The following is a 20,261-nucleotide window of genomic DNA, read 5'->3' on the forward strand; positions in this document are numbered from 1 at the left end:
ATTTCCTGATCTAGAGGTGGCATCTGAATAAAGAGATTTATAATATCCCACAGGTGAATTTTGTACAGACAGTTTCAGTGACTCTAGAATTCCTAAGGATTATCCAAACTTTCAGGTAAATGAGAAATTTCTACTGATCTTGAGATAATTAATACATAGAAATTTAGTCCAGAGCTTATTGAAAAGTGATTAAGTTTAGAGAATTGTTATCTCAAGTCAGGTACAATACGAATAATTTTCTTCATTAATCATTTTTACAAATTCTGATTTCTGTGTGGTTCAGTAATGCATGCACCTTTGTTTGCTTAGTTTTTCCCTGAAAATTCATGCAAATTTTTTGTTCATACAAATGTTTGCAAAGAGCTTTTATGCATGTGAATAATGTTACTGGCAAACAGGGGTATTCATCCTAGTTAGCTCTCCTATATAAAAAAGTTTTATGCCTATGAATTAGGGCATGGAAGTCAGAGAGAGACAAGGGATATTTTAAAATATAACAAATAAATTGGCATGAACTAACATGAGCAGAAAAGTTGGAATCATTGTCCTATAATAACAATAAAGAATCACTAAAAGAGCTGTTTTCTGCTACCAGGAACTAATATTTTAGTTTGAGGAAAACAATACTACTCTGAAGCATTTGGTTGGTTAGCTAAACCTTGATTCCTTGGAAGGTGATGGAACAACTAATCCTGGAAACCATTTCCAGACACATGAAGGACAAGAACAGAAGCAGTCAGCATGGATTCAACAAGGGGAATCCATGTTTGGCATAACTAATAACCTTTTATAATGAAATAGCTGGCTTGCTAGATGAGGGGAAAGCAGTGGTTATTGTTTGCCTATACTTCAGTAATGTTTTTGCCACTGTCTCCCATAAGATCCTCATAGAGAAGCTGTTGAAGTATGAGCTTGATGATCAGACGGTGATGTTAACTGAAAACTGTCTGAAAAGCTGGGCCCAGAGGATGGTGAACAATAACACAAAGTCTAGTTGGAGGCCAGTAATTAACAGTGTTCCCTAGGACCCAGTACTGGATCCAATCCTGTTCAACATCTTCATTAATAATCTGATTAATTGCTGGTGACACACAACTGGAAGGAGCACCCTGGGGGTGTTCAAGGAAAGGTTGGGCCTGCCACTTAGGGACATGGTTTAGTGGGTGACATTGGTAGTAGGGTGATGATTAGACCAGGTGATCTTGAAAGTCTCATCCAACCTTAATGATTCTATGATTCTATATGTCAGAGGGACCTCAACAGGCTGGAGAAATGGGCTGACAGGAACCTCAGGAAGTTCAACATGGGAAAGTGCAAAGTTGCGCACCTTGGGAGGAGTTACTCCATGCACAAGCGTATGCTGAAAGCTGCCAAGCTGGAAAGCAGCTCAGCAGAAAAGGACTTGGGGGTCTTGATGGGTGCATGACATTCTCTTATAGACAACACAATGTGACTCTTTACCTGCTGTAGATGTTTATAGCAACATCCACAGTTCAGTATATAAGTATTACTGAATTTTATCTATTTATAATAGTTCTTGCTCAGTTCTTGGAATTGCAAAAAATATTGAGATTCCTCACTACTTTAGAATAAGCAAATTAAATAAATTAAATAAAAATGAAATACTTTAACATATAAACCATGTAAAAAGGATTAAACCATAGGTTTAAAGATCTATGCCTGGTACTGAAATGGGTAATGTCAAGCCAAGGAAAGGGAGGAAAAAGGGTTAACAAGTTGTTTTCTATGACATTAGTCTTCAAGTGTAATGCTTGTGGCATCTGGACACAGACTGTGATTTAGAACTTTTGTGTCATGGCTAATGATATGGTGATCATAACTAAAACATACACTTTAATATTTACTAGCATCGCAGTAATCTTAAATGTCATACGTTATGCCCATATTTCAGACAGGAGAGATCTACAGTATTTCTTAACGTAAGCATGGCTTTTAACACAACTGTAATGCACACAGATGCAGCTGTACATGATTTTTTCTCTGTTTTTCTTAGTTCAGCTGTAGTCCCTTCTATACCAATTGTCTGTTGTGCTGAAAAATATCACTGCTTGCATAAAGGGAGCCCTGTTCTGAAGGGCTAGCACACTGCTTTGTTGTCTAAGTAGGTGTTTTCACTTACTACGAAATCCATACATTTCTACTTAGATATTTAAGCTTACAAATACTGGAACCTTTATCACATGCAATACATTATTCAAAATGAAGGCTTTTGAAAATGAATATTGGAGTTTCACACACTTATTGTCACAGTTATGATATTCTCATGCTAGTTCAATTTCTCCATGTTGCAAAATGAATTATGGATAGATTTACATTTCCCAGAGATTCTTCACACATATCTAGGCCTAGATTGTTGATCTCTCTTGAAAATATTGCAACAATTAGTACACTTGAGCACATCTACAGGGTCTTTCAGGCTCCAAATATATTACCTAATTGGCACAGCTCACAGTAAAAATTAATGCAAATTTTTATAACTTTTTTTTTTTTTGAAAAGTTTACATTTCTTTTAAAGTTGAGGTCAAAGTTTGAGAGGAATTTGACAGGATTCAGCAAAAGTCAGCAGAAAGAGTAAAGTAAGCTGAGACAGCAACACAAAGCAACTTGGCTGTTCAACGGGCAGGGCAAGAAAGTCTGATCTGGCAGCAAAACCGCCTGCCTGAAGTCAGCAGTGGAGTCATACAGTCTTCTGTTAGTTGGTAGCAAAGGGTAGCTGAGCCAGCAAGTCAAGGAGCAGAATAAAGGAAAATAACCAGGCTCCAAAACTCAAGACATCTTTGACCAAAGAAAACAGTAGTCTGGGGTAGTTTTGATAAGACTGTGTAGTAACTTAAGTAGAGGAAAAAGATGATGTGAGACAAGCCTCCCATTAAACGTGCTATAAAAACACAAGGGAACAGAACCTGATGCCTCTCTCTTTGCCTGTGAATTGTGCAATCTGTGTATCTTAAGAACGGGCTCAGACTGACTAGGCATTTATGTTAATTATGTCTGACTTGCCTGCTAATGATCTGGTGGCTCAGTTACTAAAAATGCCAGAGCATATGCCTTTTGCCAAACACAACTACAGCCACATTAACTGTTTTAGCAATATGCAATCAATCTTTTCCTGAATTCCAGCTGAACTGGTATGAAATATTCCTGTTTTCTGCTCTGTTGCAGTTTCTGCTACTTTTTCTTTGGTGTATATCTAGATTTTTTTTTTATTTTTTTTTTTGGGGGGGGGGGAGAGGGAAGTGGGAGCTAACTCTGGAAATTCCACCTGTCTGTCTGCTTATTACTAAGAATTAGTTACATGTACATGCACATGTATAATCTGCCTTTTGTTTTTCTCAAAACCTCGTCTTCAGGTTTCACATACTTCACAGAAATTAGTAGTAACCTTTCTGATAGCTGTAGTGTGTTAAAGTTCATGAAATACCTATGTAAAAATGAATGGTAACTGCACTTTATAATGGATTTCATACTTTGAGATCCCTGTTATATCATGCCTTTTTTGTGTCTCTATCAGTTTCTCTTGCTGCACATTACAATTTTTTTCTACTGTCTGATGTAGTTTTGCTAAATTAAGAATCCACTTTCCTCTGTGAAACACAATTTCAGTGGTGATGTACTGTGCTGAAAAGGTGGTGCCCGTAGGTTTAGCAGAGCTAAACCCATCCAACCTCTGTATCCTTTTGAATAACATTTAACTGCTTTCATTTCTTTGTTCATCAAACTGTTCAGTCACATACCTGTAATGTTAAATGCTGAAATACGATCTCACAAAAAAGAAGTTTAAACAGTTCGCAAGAGACACTATCTCTTTGTTCATTTTCATATCAGGACATATCATAGAATGGCTTGGTTTGGAAGGGACCTTAAAGATCATCTAGTTCCAATCCCCCTGTCATGGGCAGAGATGCCATCCACTAGATCAGGTTGCCCAACAGAATCATCACCAGAGCCTCATGAAACTGTGAAACATCACCAGACAAAGACTTCTGGAATGTCATGTTCACTAATACAAATTTAATATACACTATGACATATTACACTATGCCTATTTATTATATTTCAGGTATACACTAACATGTTAGGTTCTCTAAGAATCCACTTTCAAATAAATGTGAATGATAATGTAGCATCAAACTGTTTTAGCCAGTATCTGTAAATATAGACCAATTTTGCAATTTTGTATTAGAATTTCAGGTTCTCTCCTCACTCTTTTGAATTAAACTTGCTTGTAAATGCTTAGTATATTTATTGGCATAACATTTACAGCATGTTTACAACCAATTTCATTTCATTAGCCCTGAAGAGATCAGGCAGTTCGACTAGATCTTTGAAGGTCCCGTCTCACTGAACTATTTTGTTCTGTTTCCACTTTTGATTTTCAGTTCAAGATCACGTTATTCATTATTTCTTCTCTAAGGTATTTTTGATGGGGATTTTAGTGATCTTGTTTTCTAAGTCAAAAGCTGACAACCACATTTCCTTTTCCCATGTTCAGATAGATATCAATATCCAATCTATAATTCAGAAATATTCCCTCAGTGTGTACAGAAAGACTTCAGCCTTCTGTCCCTGATTTCAGCTTCTGGAGATTCAGGATACCTCTAGAAATCCACTTTAGATTTTCAAACATTTATTCCCTTAATACAGAGCATTGATGTGCTTGTTAAATTGAAAGGTATTGCAAAATGGTTGAATTTATGTCATCTAAACACAGATGTTAAATGTTTTGACTGGTGTGTGTTCCCACAGCTAATGATTTTTCTATCCATCACAGCTTCTTGCTATTTTGTAAAGTTTCCTACTTTATTTTGTCTTTCAACTTTCCAAGTCTCCCCTTGTGATAATCTGTTGATCAGGTGTAACTGCATCTCACTTTTCTTCTAGCTTCCTTTTGACAAGTCCTTACTGCTTTTCCTGATTTAGGTTTCTATCATGTAGCTGTCATTCCAGTAGCTTTATATCTTTGATTCCAATCACTATTTGATCTCTTCTAATGGAATCAGTCAGTATGCCATAATTACATGGCTGACTTGCTAAGTGACTGTCAGTCAAACATTCCTCAAATTTAGATAAATGAAAGAAATTCTGTTCTTTGAGAAGAACATATGCTAACAATGATGTCCTTTAAAAGTTTCACTTTTCTTAGGAATACATTTTTTTTCCTGCATGCTCAGATAGTCATCCCATTCTCTTTTAGTACCATACTAATAAAGAAACAGATAACTTTAGGTACCGCTATATACAAAAATATCTTTTGTGACTACTTTTAAGTCTAGTTCTTTATGCATGGATTCAAAATTTTGATTGAATATTGACCCTCCAGCATTGCCTGAGAGCTTTGGTACTTCTCACTCTGAGTACCATTTCTCTCTCTGTCTTTATTTCTCTGAAAACTTACTGTTTCAAGAGCTCACTTTGATTTGATGCAATAGCTGTAGAAAGTTTAGTTTTAGAGTGATCACTATGTTAGAAAGATTGCTTATATATGATGTAAATAATATGATAATATTAATAAATATGATGGCAATTCTTTGCTTACATTGCCAACATACTAAATGCTTTCATAAAATGAATGGGGAGGGAAGTAAAACTGACTTCCTGCCAGTGCACTGTACCTCTAATCAGACTTCCCTTGAGATGTTTTTATTTGTTTGTTTGTTTTTGTTTTGTTTTGTTTTTGTGTTTTTTTTTCTTGTTGTTGTTTTGTTTGTTTGTTTTTTGTTTTTCATAATCCATCAATCCGTCCTGCTCCTGTGCCTCTTGCCCTCTATTTTTCAGGGCTGTAGTCTTCCTGTGAAGCCAGTTTATGTCCAAACAACAGTTTATGTATATGTAGCAAAATGACAGTGTTGTTCAATACAGAGTATGATAGTGATGGTCGAGTGAAGCCCAAACTTTAGTCAGAGATTACATTGAAGCCAGAGCCGTAGTAGGATGCAAGAAGATCACTTCAAGGTCAAACAAGGATAAGGTACATAGCCAGCTCAGATTGCAGGGCAAAGTATTCTTACAGGGAGACATCATGGCTGTCATTTAAGATGGTATGTCATCTCTGCATATTTATTTAGTGTTTTAATTGCTAATGGGAAATTGACTCTGCTATGCACATTCAAATGTCTATTTTTTCTGTTGGGGGTGGGGGGGGGAGGCAAAGAAATGGCTACATTTGAGAGATGTAATGAAGAAGCAGTAAGTTTCTTATTACCAAGGTTTCTGATTTTCTATGTGGCTTAACAAGAAGACTGAAATAGCTACAGGAAAATGCAACCTGGGTTGTTCAGAATGACATAATGACACATTGCCTTCTTAGTGAGATGGCTTATTGTGATGACTTATTTGCTTTCACAAATTTGCTGCTTATTCATTTATCATGTGAAGAAACATAATTTAATCTCAAGTAAAGTGTTTATTAAATTGTTAGTATATAAAAGTTTTTTTTTGAAAAAAGACAAAATCTATGAAAAAGAGCTTAATAAAGAAAGGATTTTAAAGTTGTGTCAGAGTGACATAATAGAAATCAAAAAAAGCAAGGGTATGGTAAGTTGTGGGAAATCATATCATCAAGCTTGAAAGTATATTTACATAGGCATGGAAATTTCTGGAAAGTCAGAAGAACTTTTCTTCTACCTGTGAGTGATACAGCAAATGCTATATGCATCACTTTGTTTCCTGCTATATGCTAATCTAACACCGTTTTATACAAAACAGAAAAATGTGATTTTTTAATACTTCACTACTTATGAAATATGATAGAGCTCATGGTTAAATCTAAGTTAAACTGGAGGTGGCCTAACTTTAATGCTTACCATAAATTTGTGTTATCTTAGTCTGAGAAAATTATTCAGGCCATACACTATCCTTTGTCATTTACCTGGGAACACCTAAGCCATCTCTGTTTTAGGATGCATACTTCTCTAAGTGCCTGAGAATAAGTAACTCTTCATAGTTTAGAGTTTGACCAGCTAGACATGTGACACTGAAACTCCCTTACGGTTCAGAGATGTGACTCCTGAGCTGTTACAGTTGTCAGAGAGATTTGACACTCAAGGATTCTAGGACTGGGCACTTCATCATGCCAACACAGTCAAGGTGGAGACATCTGAGTTCAAAATATGGACAAAAACAGCACAGGAATTAACATCTTTATAAAAACAATTTAAAAGTTAGAGCAGGTCCCTGGAAAGTGAAATGTGGATTTTAAGCATCTTCTCCTTGAGTATGCTGTTTTAGCTCCCAGGAATGCCATAACCACTAAGCTGATATGAGATGCTTTAATTTCACTTCTGAACTAGGCAGCAAGAACTAGAGAAAGAGATTGAGAAGGGAGAACATCTGGGGAAGAAAAGAACTCACCTGGGAGCAGGAAGAAAAGTTTTTGGTTTCCTTTTTCATATTAACGCATTCTGCTGATTTATTTCATTTGGTATTAAGCAGGAAAGTAAATATGAGTGTGTGAGAGAGAGAGAGGGGAGAGGATCCTTGGCTATACTACCCAAGATTGTCAAGGAATCTCAAAGTCAATTAGTTCTAATAAAGTTTTCTCAAACTGACTCTTAGCAAAACCGACTCGCTCTCACTTCCCCTTCCTCTCTCTCTCTCTTTCTCTCTTTCCTCTCTTATATATTCGTATAAATTACAGAACAGGATGAAGGGGCTGTGTTGGCCACCCCACTGGGTGTCAATGAGGAAAAGACATCTGAGAGATAACAGCCCTTTCATCTGCCTAGTTGCAAGGCGGTGCCAGCTGCATTGCTGCACCGGAGCCTCCCCACAGCACATAGGCACAGCACAGGCTTGTGACCACTGCTGTGCAGCTGGTGTGCTCTGTCCCCTGACGCAGCACACACTACTATCTTAGAGATGACACATATATATATTTGGTGCATATTAATTTAGCATGAAATGTGCAAGGTTTTATCAAGAAATTGTAATATAATTAATTCTATGCACATTAATCTAAATCTCATCTGTAAGTGCTAATTTTATCTAATTTGCTGTTCTAGAAGGATGATACCCATGCTATCAATATCTAAGTGACTGAACTATTACCCCAGCACTTAATACTAGTTGTGTTTTAAATGATCATCTGCAGTATGTGTCAGGCAATCAGATAAACCAGATGTTAAAAGACCAAATAATTCTAAAGAATTTTAATTGCTGAATGACAGTTTAGATTATATTTTAGATTATATTTTGGTCTATGATTATATATATCAATATAAACACCAAGTGTTCACATTTTAGCCCTGATCTTATGAACGCTTACATATAATTGATGCTTTTTATTTAAAATCATTTAAAACTGCACATTTTTTAATGCCTTTTTTTTTTTTTTGATTTTTTTTTTTATGGTAGGTAATTTGGGTCGGATTTTTGACTATTAGACTGCTGAAGATTGATATTAGCTGTTGGCAAGCATGTCTTTATCACATATGCAATTTTAGACTTTTAAAAAAGTGCTAGTGTCGTGGTTTAACCCGGCTGGCAGCTAAATACCACGCAGCCGTTCGCTCACCCTCCCCCCTCCCTCTCTGGGACGGGGGAGAGAAATGGAAAGTGAAGCCCGTGAGTTGAGATAAAGACAGTTTAATAAGACAGGAAAATAATAATAACAAAATAATAATAATAATAATAATGTTATAATGGTGATAATAGGAAAGTAATAATAATATGTACAAACAAGTGATGCACAATGCAATTGCTCACCACCCACTGACCGATGCCCAGCCTAACCCCGAGCAGTCCGGCCCCCTCCCCCCGGCTAGCCACCCCTATATATTGTTTAGCATGACGTCAGATGGTATGGAATACCCCTTTGGCTAGTTTGGGTCACCTGTCCTGGGTCTGTCCCCTCCCAGCTCTTGCTGCACCCCCAGCCTGCCTGTTGGCAGGACAGAGCAAAAGGCTGAGATGTCCTTGGCTTGGTATAAGCACTGCTCTGCAACAATTAAAACATCGGGGTGTTATCAGCACTCTTCTCATCCTAAGCCAAAACACAGCATTCCACCAGCTACTAGGAAGAAAATTAATTCTGTTCTAACTGAAACCAGGACATCTAGTAAATGTGACTACTGCCCTTCATCTTGGTGAAATGGTCAAAGCAAAGTATCTGCTGACATAACAGGTTGTATTCTAAATATCTACTCAAAGTTTTTAGTTTATGTTTTATTGATCTCTTAATAAAAAGTATCTGGCTTGGTGGAGTAAATGTTAACTGGGAACTTAATCTCTGTAAACAGTCATGGGAGAAGGTGGCAGATGCTTCCAAAGAGTAACTCAAAAGGCTTAAAAGGAGAACTCATCTCTCCAACTAAGGCGTATGGTGTTTGGATGCTCTGTATTTCTTTGTTACATTCCCATGCATGCTTTGGAGGAAGCAGACAAGCCCCAGAAAAGGGGAGCAACACAAACATCCCAGACATGACTGAAGCACAAGACTCCATTGTCCTCATACAAACTTTCAATACATCCCTACCTGCTTCTCGGCTGCATGGGAGATTAAACACCTACGTGTCATCCAGAATGTCCTGAGCATGTGCAGTGAGCAACTTGGCAGGTATGTAGGCAACCTCATTATCTAGTACTGAGGCTGTTGGTGTATTTAGATGGCTGAAAAGTCTGATAGACTGTGCAGTAAGCATTGAGTTTGAGGACAAAGACCTGTAAGGCAAGTGGAAAACTATTCCTTTTTTTTTTTTTCTTTTTTTTTTTTTCTGAGGAGGAGTTTCTTGGACTTGATTCTAAATGAAAATATTGTAATGTCTGTTGCCAGGAAAAGAGAAAACACCTGGAAAGGCAATGAAGCAAAACTGAAATTCTGGAAGGACCTTAGAAAAAATTTTGGCTTTGGAAGTTGTTTTCTAAAGTTGGGAGTAATAAAACCAGATTTTGCACAGAACATTCCTAAACAAATTATACTAAATGCAGAATCTTATTTTCAGCATGTTTTTGTGACAGAACCCATCCCTCCCACCAACACACACAAAAAAACAGGGTACATAAATATGTTAATTAGCTCCTTCTTTAACTAAAGATTCATCACCCTTGTGTTAATGTCTTTAAAGCCCTTTCTGTGTGTCAAACAGGACGTTTGTCCATTATTGCTCTTATATTATGTGAGGAGGCAATATCCAAGATGCGACTAGCTCAAGTCGCAATTTGTGTGGGAAGGGTAAGTGAGGGGAAAAGTGCCAGAGATCACTGTCTTTGTCAGTTGGAAGATTGACTAGAATGTGTAAACATTGAAGTTTTTCACCAATCTAGGACCCAAGCCAGGAGCAAAGGCACTCTCAAACCAGACAAACAAATGGATAAATGGTTCAAAGTAAGACTTTTTGTGATGTCTACCTACTAAGGCATTTCCAGTGCGTATCCATGCAACATTAGACCCATGTGCCTTTGCACAGTCAGCTTCCAAATTGTTTGTTTCCTTCTCACACACAGGTTGATATTACACTGCTAGATGGTTCCTATAGCATCCATCATAACAAGAGAGTCCTGTTTAAATTTCTTTAAAGGTCATTATCTGCATTGGAAATTAATTTATCCATTAATATGTTTAGATCTTATACATTGTTGGAAATTCTGTTTGTTCAAATGGACTCTAGAGTTAGTAGTTTAGCTGTAATATAGCTATGATGGTTGTTTTTAGAATTACAAAGATGTATGTTTCAAATCTACTTTAGGTGTTTCGTGAATTTTCTTTGAAGACCTTGAAATTAAAATAGAGAGAAAACTGTCATGACATATCTGTTCAGGTAATTCTCGTAAACAAGATAAGTTTTACATTACCTGTAATAATAACAATAATGATAATAATAATAAAGAAATATGCCAGCATCAGAGTAGACTAGATTTATTATCTGCAAGAGATATCTCGGTTTTACTCTAAGATATTTCAGCAGCCTGCACAAAAAGGATGTCCATGTTTCTGCTTAGATGATGGATTTCAAAGATCTCATGTTGCCAGTTAATTTTCAGAGTAAAATTAACATAGTGGTGTCTGACTTGAGTGGTAAATTAACAGACATAAAATGTTTCCCACTTCTTAGCTCTAAAATGCATGGAAGAAGGAACAGTTGCAAAGGTGAAGAGCAATGATATGTATGTGTTGGACCAAAAATTAAAGCTAAGCTAGGTGTCTAACAGGTAGGTGACACTAAACCCTAGGAAAACTTCTCAGTCATAATGACAAAGATCTATCCACAACATTGTTGATTTGATACCTTTGACAACATGATAGATAGTTTTTTAACAGACTGTATGCCAGCTTGCCAGGAGGTGATGTGCACCTCTTTCAGCAGTTTGTGCCCTGCTTCATGCCAGACGTTGGCTAGATTGGTTCATTAGCTAGGCAGCCCTCCTGGTGTACTCTACAGTGTTACAGATATATCCAGTCCATTTTCTCACACAACAGATATGAGGAAATGGCACCTCTGCTGATTTGTTTCAGATTTGTACACTGGTGTAGCAGCAGGCAGAAGCTCAAACTATAAAGCTGGGAAAAGATCCATAGCTCTGGCAATTAGCTGTAATTGAGATAGCTATAATACATTCATATCCCACTGGTTTCAGAAGGAAGTTCTTTGGCTCTTGAGTGCATTTGAGGATGAATTTAATCTGCCCTTGTCTCTTTTCAGTGCTGTAATTGTATATAGAGGATGAAAACAAAACAAAACAAAAAAAAAAAAAAAAACACAACAACAACAACAACAACAAACTACGTTTGCAGCAGGAACATTTCCTCAGAGAACTATAAGTAACTACTTCCTGTTGCAGGTCCTGTGCTGGTGGAAAATGATGGGGAAAAAAAAAAAAAAAAAGAAAAAAGCCCTCATGGGCATAGTTTTTAGGAATTCTGGGTTACTGTGGGTTCTTGGGAGCTGGAAGTCAGAGATACAATTTCTTTTTTTCCTTGGCCCTGAGCTTCATGTTCTGTATCATGCTTTGTATAGGCATGTAGACCCTAAGTATCTGCTTTAGTGCTTTGCATGTTATTGGACAAAACTGTGTAAAATTTACCAGATAATCTACAAGAGTGCTCAGTTGAGCCAGGTACTCAGAGATGAACTCCAAGTAGGAAATAATAGAATTTCTATAGTTGATAATCTCGTATACTTAATTGCAGCTAGCCAGAAGCTCATTTTATCAGTGCATTGAGTGCACTGATATTACTGAGCCCTGTCACCTTTCATTTTTTTCTCTATCAGTGGCATCTAATCATCTACATAAATCATAATATCTAATGAAAGTTAAAATCTTCATTATTCATTTACACATATTAGTGTTTAACATGCATGTATCTTCTTTGATTAATTCATTTAACATGTTTCTTTTACTGTCATTTTACAAGGGACAGAATTGTTTTAAATTTTCTGCTAATAGCACTCTAAATGCCATTGCAGTGAGCATGGTTAGTTGTGAAAATACAACTAAATTAGAACTTAGGTTATTTAAATAAATCTTATTATGTTTGTATAATGTATAACCCTGGAATTCTAAATAATGGTTATTTATATCTGAATTATTGAATTGTTTAATCCATATTTGTTTCTCTGAAAAATTACTCTATTTAATTCCTTAATTCACTTTTCTTTTATTGTTTGGATTTATTCTCCTTCAGTTAACAATTCGTTATTTACAGGTTATTTGAAATCTAACTTTTAAACATAGATAGCTATTTTTATTTGTGAAAAGCAGCAGGGGAAAATTTCAGCCATTGTTTAGGTGGATTTTTAATTCTTTACTTTGTTCTTCATAATTTCTTGTCCTCCCATAATTATTCACCCTTTTCCTAAAAGAAAAAATTATTGTACTATTTTCTCTATTTTCTGCCCTTTTTAGGAGGTAGGACTCGCTTTTTTTTTTTTTTTTTTTTTGGCTTTTAATAGAAAGTTTCCCATTAAACTCTTCAGAACTCTTCAGAAAAAATTTTGGGGAATTTGTCCTCTAAGAAATCCTTACCAAATGAACTCTACAGTAAGTGAACTGCAACGATTCAAACTACATTTGACTTCAGCAGCTTGTTTAACTTTAGCAGCTTGATAAAGCAGCTTTAGCAGCTTGGTGATTTATACTCTTTCAGGCTGAAACAGAAATGTTTCGATAGTGGCAAGAAAGCAAACTTCCAAGTTAGAAGTTGAGGAAAGTACACACACTAATAACTCTTCCATCAGTAATAGATACTGATCAATTATTACCAAAAAGAAAAGATACCAAACTTGAAACTTAAAAATGAAACCTGAAGGATTGTTATAGAATTGTTACAAAAATTAAGGAAAGAAATAAGAGACTTTATGTGAATAAGCTGCTACTAAAAAAGAGTCACAAAGATGATACGGGGCCTGGAGCATCTTCCCTATGAGGAAAGACTGAGAGACCTGGGTCTGTGCAGCTTGGAGAAAAGAAGACTGAGAGGGGATCTCATCAATGTGTATAAATACCTGAGGTGTGGGAGAGAGAGGGATTTGGCCAACCTCTTTTCAATGGTTTGCAGGGACAGAACAAGGGTTAATGGCCACAAGATAGAGCACAGGAAGTTCCGCACCAACATGCGAAAGAACTTCACAGTGAGTGTGATGGAGCACTGGAACAGGCTGCCCAGGGAGGTTGTGGAGTCTCCTTCTCTGGAGATATTCAAGGCCCATCTGGACACCTACCTGGGCAGCCTGCTCTAAGGAACCTGCTTTGGCAGGAGGGTTGGACCCAATGATCTTTTGATCTTTTGATCTTTCGTGGTCCGTTCCAACCCCTTCAATTCTGTGATTCTGGAAGGAAAAAAAAAAAAAAAAGCTTGAAAAATGTAAACCTATTTAAAACTGTTTTACTCACATTTGAGAAAGTTTTTCGCTTTCCTTGGTAAAATATTGTACCGTATAGAGTAAACCTTCCACTAATACTGTGTCTGAGAAATGCCTTATCCCTACAGACCTTAATCTTAAAACTAGACCAAGGAGAGGGTAAGATTGCACCTGATATCAATATCTTAATGCATGATGAAGTCCCTTACTGGTTGCTATTATTCACTGGAAGACTTTTCTGTGCCTCCTGCAGTACCATCTTTCTACTAGTTAGGAAGCCTCAATGCTTTGCCTTACATATTTACCACTTTTCTTTACTTTGTCACATATTTACCACTTGTCTTGCTCTTATCTATTAATCTTAAAATTACTTTCTCTTCTACCTGGTTTAAGATAAAATTTGAATAGAAGTATTAGAAGATTAGAAGATCCAAAATAGATAATCAGTTAAAATATTAATAAATTTCTTAAAATATGAGTAAATTGGAAGATCTTTTGCCTCTCCCTCTTCTCCATTCTGATTTTTTTTAATTTTTTTAAACAAAATATAGCTTTCTTTTTTGAGCCTCTGTTAGCCTTTATAGACTATGGCTCTTTTGAAATTTTCCACAGACTTCAGACAGACACCTTTCAACTTGATATTCATCCAGGGGACAGTCTGACTGTTCTTCCTCAAAATAAGCTGCCTTTCTTAGTTAGAACAGTGGCTTGATAGAGGTGCATTTAATACTGTTTTAGATGTTCTTGGGTGTCTACCCAGCCTATAGCTGATGATACAGAAGGGTACAGATTTCTCATTCCTCCTGACTTAAGTCCAGCCCCATATAGTGTTTTTGATACCTCAGCATACTTGATTCAGTTCAAATTAAAGTGCCTATTTTTTATTGTTATCTGGGGGGGAGGCATATCTTGCCTGAAACCAGATATGACAGTAATCAAGCACTTCAAAAGCAACACTGAGTTGACTGATTTCCAAGTTATTTATTTGTCCCATGGATATTATAGTAAAGTTACACATAAATAGAAATAATTACAACAGAACTGAAGAAGGTCAAGGGCTTTACATAAACAGTCGTTAACACTTGAGAAACAATAAGTTCTCTGTTAAACAGAAGCTGTGGTAGTAGTATCTGGGTGAAATATGTAAAAATAAGCCTGCAAAGATTTGTTGGATTTTTAAACATAAATATCTGTGTAGCTTCTTGCACTTGTCCATCAATGTAATATCAGAGGTTTTTAATGAATTTGTAATAGCATGCTCAAATTCCTTTTGTGTTTATTCTCTGTGAACATTTGAATAACTGAGTTTTACTGGAATAGATTTTATGGAACGTGAGTTTCAAAGACAAGTTAGAAATACTAATTGTAACTGAATATATGCCCCTTTTTATCCTTTTTTTTTCTTTTTCCTTTTATTTTTTTTTTTCCTGGAAAAAATTTCCTTTATTTATTTTTTGCCTGGTCTCCTAAAATACAGAACATAATTTTTCTTGGCTGACCAGTTACAGCTCTAGTGTACTTTTTGCCAATGTTTAGAAAGATTATTATTCTGATAGTTCTGCCTGTCTCCCACCAAAAATCTCCCTACAACTTTTAGGACATTCAAGTAGACTGTGATTGAGATACATATGGACAAAATGGACAAAAGCTGAGGGAATTTAATTATGAATCCCATCAAGGAACTACATTTTAGAATGGTCTTACTCATTGAAAGTGTGCTTCAAAGCCACAAGTTTTTCTTCAAAGGCTGCATCAATCCAGACAGTGAGTACTTCAGAGAATTGGCTTGCTTTTCTCTGTGGCTTTCTCATTGTTAGGAAGTTGATATTGCAATACAAAGTTTATATGGTTTGCAGTTCTCATGAGATGTCCCAACTGGCTGTAAACAAGATGGCTGAAGTAGTAAGAACAGATTAATAATGGAATTAATGTCACCTGCCTTTAGATATGTACTTGGTAGATCTTTACTTCTGAACTAATCAGCATAGGCTATTATAGTCAATAAAGAGAACTAGGCATTTCTAGATTATAATTCATCTGACAGTTCGGACATCTTTGTCAGAGTGATTGTGCTCTAGATTTGTTATGAATGGAAACTACATGACTAACAAGATACAGGTATCTAAGTAAGTTGTGGAGGTCTGTGTACAGTCAGTTGTGTAAGTATTCACCCTGGGTCATCCACAAGTTTTACACATTATATTCTAAATTTGAGGTTGACACATCTATATTAGCTATGTATCTCAGCTAACTGTTTCACGGCCAGCTTTGATTGGCCTATATGGTATGTATAACTGTTCTTCCTTTCCCATCTACCTCATTGTCCCTAAATTAGAACTAGTCAAAATAATGCTTCAAGCACTGTTTCTTCACGCTGCAAGACCAGATTAGAAATACTCATACTATCCTCTTTTGTGTTCTTAGACAGTGTAGGATGTTAAATCTTTTATTGTTTGTTTGTTTTTGTTTCTCCTGGTCAATTGTAATGGCATAAGTTTCACTTGTATGCAGGTCTTTGATGAAATTAAAGGTAGTTAAATTGTAAGTGAAGATTGCAGAAAAAATATTTGAAATAGGAAAAAAAAAAAAAAGGTTATTTTCTATTTGATTTAACCTAGGAAGTTTATCATTAGTTTATCATGCACTTCAGATATTGTGTAAAAGCAAAATGGACATATTTCTGTCTCATGCCAGTCAAGGTAGATACATTAAAATCACTGGACATGAAACAGTCTGATCTAACATAAGGTCTGGCAATTGTGAGTAAGTACTCAGAGTCTTTTTATGAACAGTTGCAATGTGGGAATAGGAAATCAAAGAAAGTTTTCTTAAATCTTCCAGTTAGGTAGTCTAAAGCTTGGGTTTCCTTTTATTTCTGTTGCAGTTGCATAAACTCCCTAGGTAAAGGTTGAGCATATGAAAGATTTTCTTAAGCTCATTGTCTCATATTTTCGTTTGATCTTAACAAAAGCCTTGGGTAAAAGCATACCATGTTATGATTAGAAAATACAAGACTCAGTGTTCATCTTCAGATCTGCTTTTGCTCTGATGTACCTCTGTTGATTGCTATTCTGATTGTCGTATTGACTTCCTGATCTGTTACCTGTTAGATCTGGTTAGCTAAGGTTTCTCTTTGATAGGTGGGGACAGCAGGGACGGAAAATGTTTCTTTGTGTATAAGAGAGTTAAAATGGAGAAATCGCTGAGTCAGAGAAAGGAAGAGTGCTTTGGTTAATCCCTCATTGACACATCTGATAGACAGACAGATTCCTGACACTGCTGACACTGTTCTTAGGCTCCTTTTGGAGTTTATCCCAATATTTTTTAGAAAGTGTTTCTTTATGTATTCTTTATGATTTCACAGCCTTTCTGACACATAGAATTTCTCTTTCTATCCTCAGGGACTAGGAAAAATGCTACTTGCTTTTACAGTAGCTTTTTATATATTTTAAAATTATCATGTTTTCTAAAAGATTTTTTTTTTTTTATAATACTTTGATAATACTTCTGTATTTTCTAGGAGTTCCTCTTATGTAGTCACTGTCTACCAAAACTACATTTTTTTTCCTCAGTCGGAGTGCCTTAAGCTTGATAAATTCAAGCCCAGGTCTTACTGGTAAGCAAGATTACCTAGCTAAGACATATTCTTATGTCCTACTATAGTTGTATTAATTTGGGCAACAGTTAGACACTCCTGACAATCTCCCATTGATTCTGATGTTCTTGAAGGACACATTCTGCACATTGGTGGTGCACAGATATAAAGATATCTACTAGTTTTGGAGAACTGTTCAAATTTAGAGTGTTTATTTGTGATGGATAAAGTATTATAACTGCATATATCTTTATGTAAAGATGGATCTTGAAAAGATTCAAAATTAGGTTATATGGTTCTGTGTTTGATGGGATGGAAAGGAAGAAAAAACGCTTCCCCACCTGCACCATGGCAACTTTCCTTCACATTTCTTGAAGCAAACTGACATGCTGAAATGGGTAAAGAAACACGACTCCACTACTGCTTTTTGTGCTAGACACATGGTTAAGAATGCGATTGTACATTTATGTCTAGAAGTGGGTTGCTGCACTGTACTTTGCCTCCACTGCTGATTCATCTGTCCGTGTCACTGTTCTGTGCAGAAGGAAAATACAACTGGATTGCCTCAGAAGCATCAAGGAATTTACTTCACAAACTATAAAGCAAGTTTACATGGCTTTTTGAATCTCAAATTGGGAAAAGCAAGCAAACAAACAATGGAAAGAAAACATTCCATGCAAGATACTAGAAACAATGCAAATTTTTACCTAGGAAAACAAATAAAAAAATCCCCAGCCACCTAAATAAATCCTAAGGGACATAAGATATTCAGCTCCCATAAAAATTCAACAACTGCTGCATACCTAATCTCCTTAGACCTTGCAAGACTCCTTTGGAAGAAGTTCTGTCTGTCTAAATAAAGTTTGTGTCTGGAACACATTTTGGTAAGTATAACTCAGCTGGTTGGTTATGGAAAGACAAAGCTTCAATAAGATTAAATCCTGGTGTTATGATTGTCAATACTTACATCTGTGCATCCAAAAGTGAAAAGTTTCATTTAACAAAAGCAAATAAGGTGGTCTGCACTTTTCGGAATGTTACTGACCTGATGAAAATAAGTAATTATACTTATTCTGCTGATGCAGGTAACACTTTCTTCATATTTATTCAGTTTTACAGGTTAGATGGGTAGAGGGGGGCTAACATGTATGACTATGGGAAACGGCTGTACAATTAGTTGTGAGAATTCGATACAGTGTATTGAAACGTAATTTATTAGGAAAGATTAATAATCAAACAAAACAAACAAAAAAGTAAATTTTTAGTAATTGTTCCTCTCATATTCAACAAGTCTTAAGGTGTCAAAAGTACTCCATATGTCTCTGTACAGTAATATTGACCAAGCCAAAGCAGAGAAACAGGATCACTGCTCATGTTCACAGAAGGTGAAGGGATGAGCAGGGAGCACATTTGTACACTGTGCCTCTCCTTGCACATAATGATTTCCATTTTCATGATGAGGATTTCCAGAACAGAATAAACCTGGTGTGATTTAAGTACAGTGAATATAGTATGTCTGATTTACTGAGCAGTCAGAACATCTGGATAGCACATTCGTAATAATTCAGTAGGATCTTGAGTGCATCAACATTATTTTACTGTAGATATGACATCCACTTTTAATGTCACTTTTCAGCTGGGGTCTCCAGAAATCCAGCAACCAGGACAAACTGCAAGATGTCCACAGACACCAGACAATGCAAAAAGTATTCAAATTCTATTCAGAAGAGAAAAAAAAAAAAAAAGAGAGAGAGAGAGACAGAAAATGAATAAACAAACACAAATGGATATGTAATAGACTTACTCATCAGCAAAACATCTAGAGTCTTTACAAAGAAGTATGTAATGCATTATTGGCACAAAATACTGTATTGTGATTTGTCCTGTAAACTGTTCTTGTCAGAATGATGTTGGCTGGGTGACTTTAAATGTTCATTTTCTTGAATACTTACGATATTTGGAACCAAGATTTTTCACACAAATTCATTGTAGTAAAGATTTGCATTCACATAAATATTTTCATGCATCAGTAGAGAGAGTTAGTAGAGGCCTTTGAGAAAGTATTGATAAGTATGTAATATTCTTATCTGTATTTTAGTATAGGCAATTATACAATCAATTTAACATACTACTTGATTCTAACATTCATTATCCACTTACCTTTCCTGTGCTTTTCACAGAAGTTTATAAACCTCCAAATTTTTAAAAGCTTCCTTTGCATTTAATGAAGAATGCATTTAAAAGATACGGTCTCAGGTCTCAGTCAGAAAATAGAGGCAAAGAATCATGTCAAAACTCAAAATTATTTCTCTCTCTTGAATTTTGTTACATATGAGTTATATTTGTGAGTTTTGAAATAATTCACCTTTAATATCTGGCTTTATTTTACATATCATTGAGAAGAACTGGGGTAGATAAAAAGGAAAACAGAAAAATATTATTTGTTTTTCCTGCACAATCGATAAAATATTGTGTATCAAAATAAACCTGAAATCTCATGCTTTTACTAAGGCCAGTATTTTTCGTTGAAATGTAACACAAATTTCAGTTAATTCTAATGCAGCTTTTTTTGCTCCTGAGGCAGCTGTCAGGGAAACCCTAATTCGGAAGCATTTCAGACCTACCAACCTGCAAGTAAGGAGTACACTGAACTGTTTTGCATTGTTTTGTGGTTCATAAGCATTTAAAAAAATGATTAAATTGATTTAAAAAAATTAATTGATTAAATGATTAAATTGATTTAAAAAAATCAATTCTTTTTTTTTTTTATTGTTTGTTTGTTTTGTTTTGTTTTGTTTTTTCTTTTTATACGGTGTTACTGTTTACTTCTTTCAATTTATATTCATCAG

At 35.8% G+C, this 20,261-nt stretch overlaps 1 long non-coding RNA gene across 1 annotated transcript in view; it reads right to left on the reverse strand.

The window, feature by feature from the left end:
• Positions 1 to 9,704: 9,704 nt before the first annotated feature.
• Positions 9,705 to 20,261, reverse strand: part of LOC311436006 — a 274,041-nt gene continuing 263,484 nt past the window's right edge. The window contains exon 4 of the long non-coding RNA XR_014692532.1: positions 9,705 to 9,731. This is a non-coding gene — a long non-coding RNA (uncharacterized lncRNA). The remainder of the gene's footprint in view (positions 9,732 to 20,261) is intronic.

Source organism: Aythya ferina (assembly GCF_964211825.1).
Source record: "Aythya ferina genome assembly, chromosome: 4".
In the NCBI taxonomy this organism is placed as follows: Eukaryota; Metazoa; Chordata; class Aves; order Anseriformes; family Anatidae; genus Aythya; species Aythya ferina.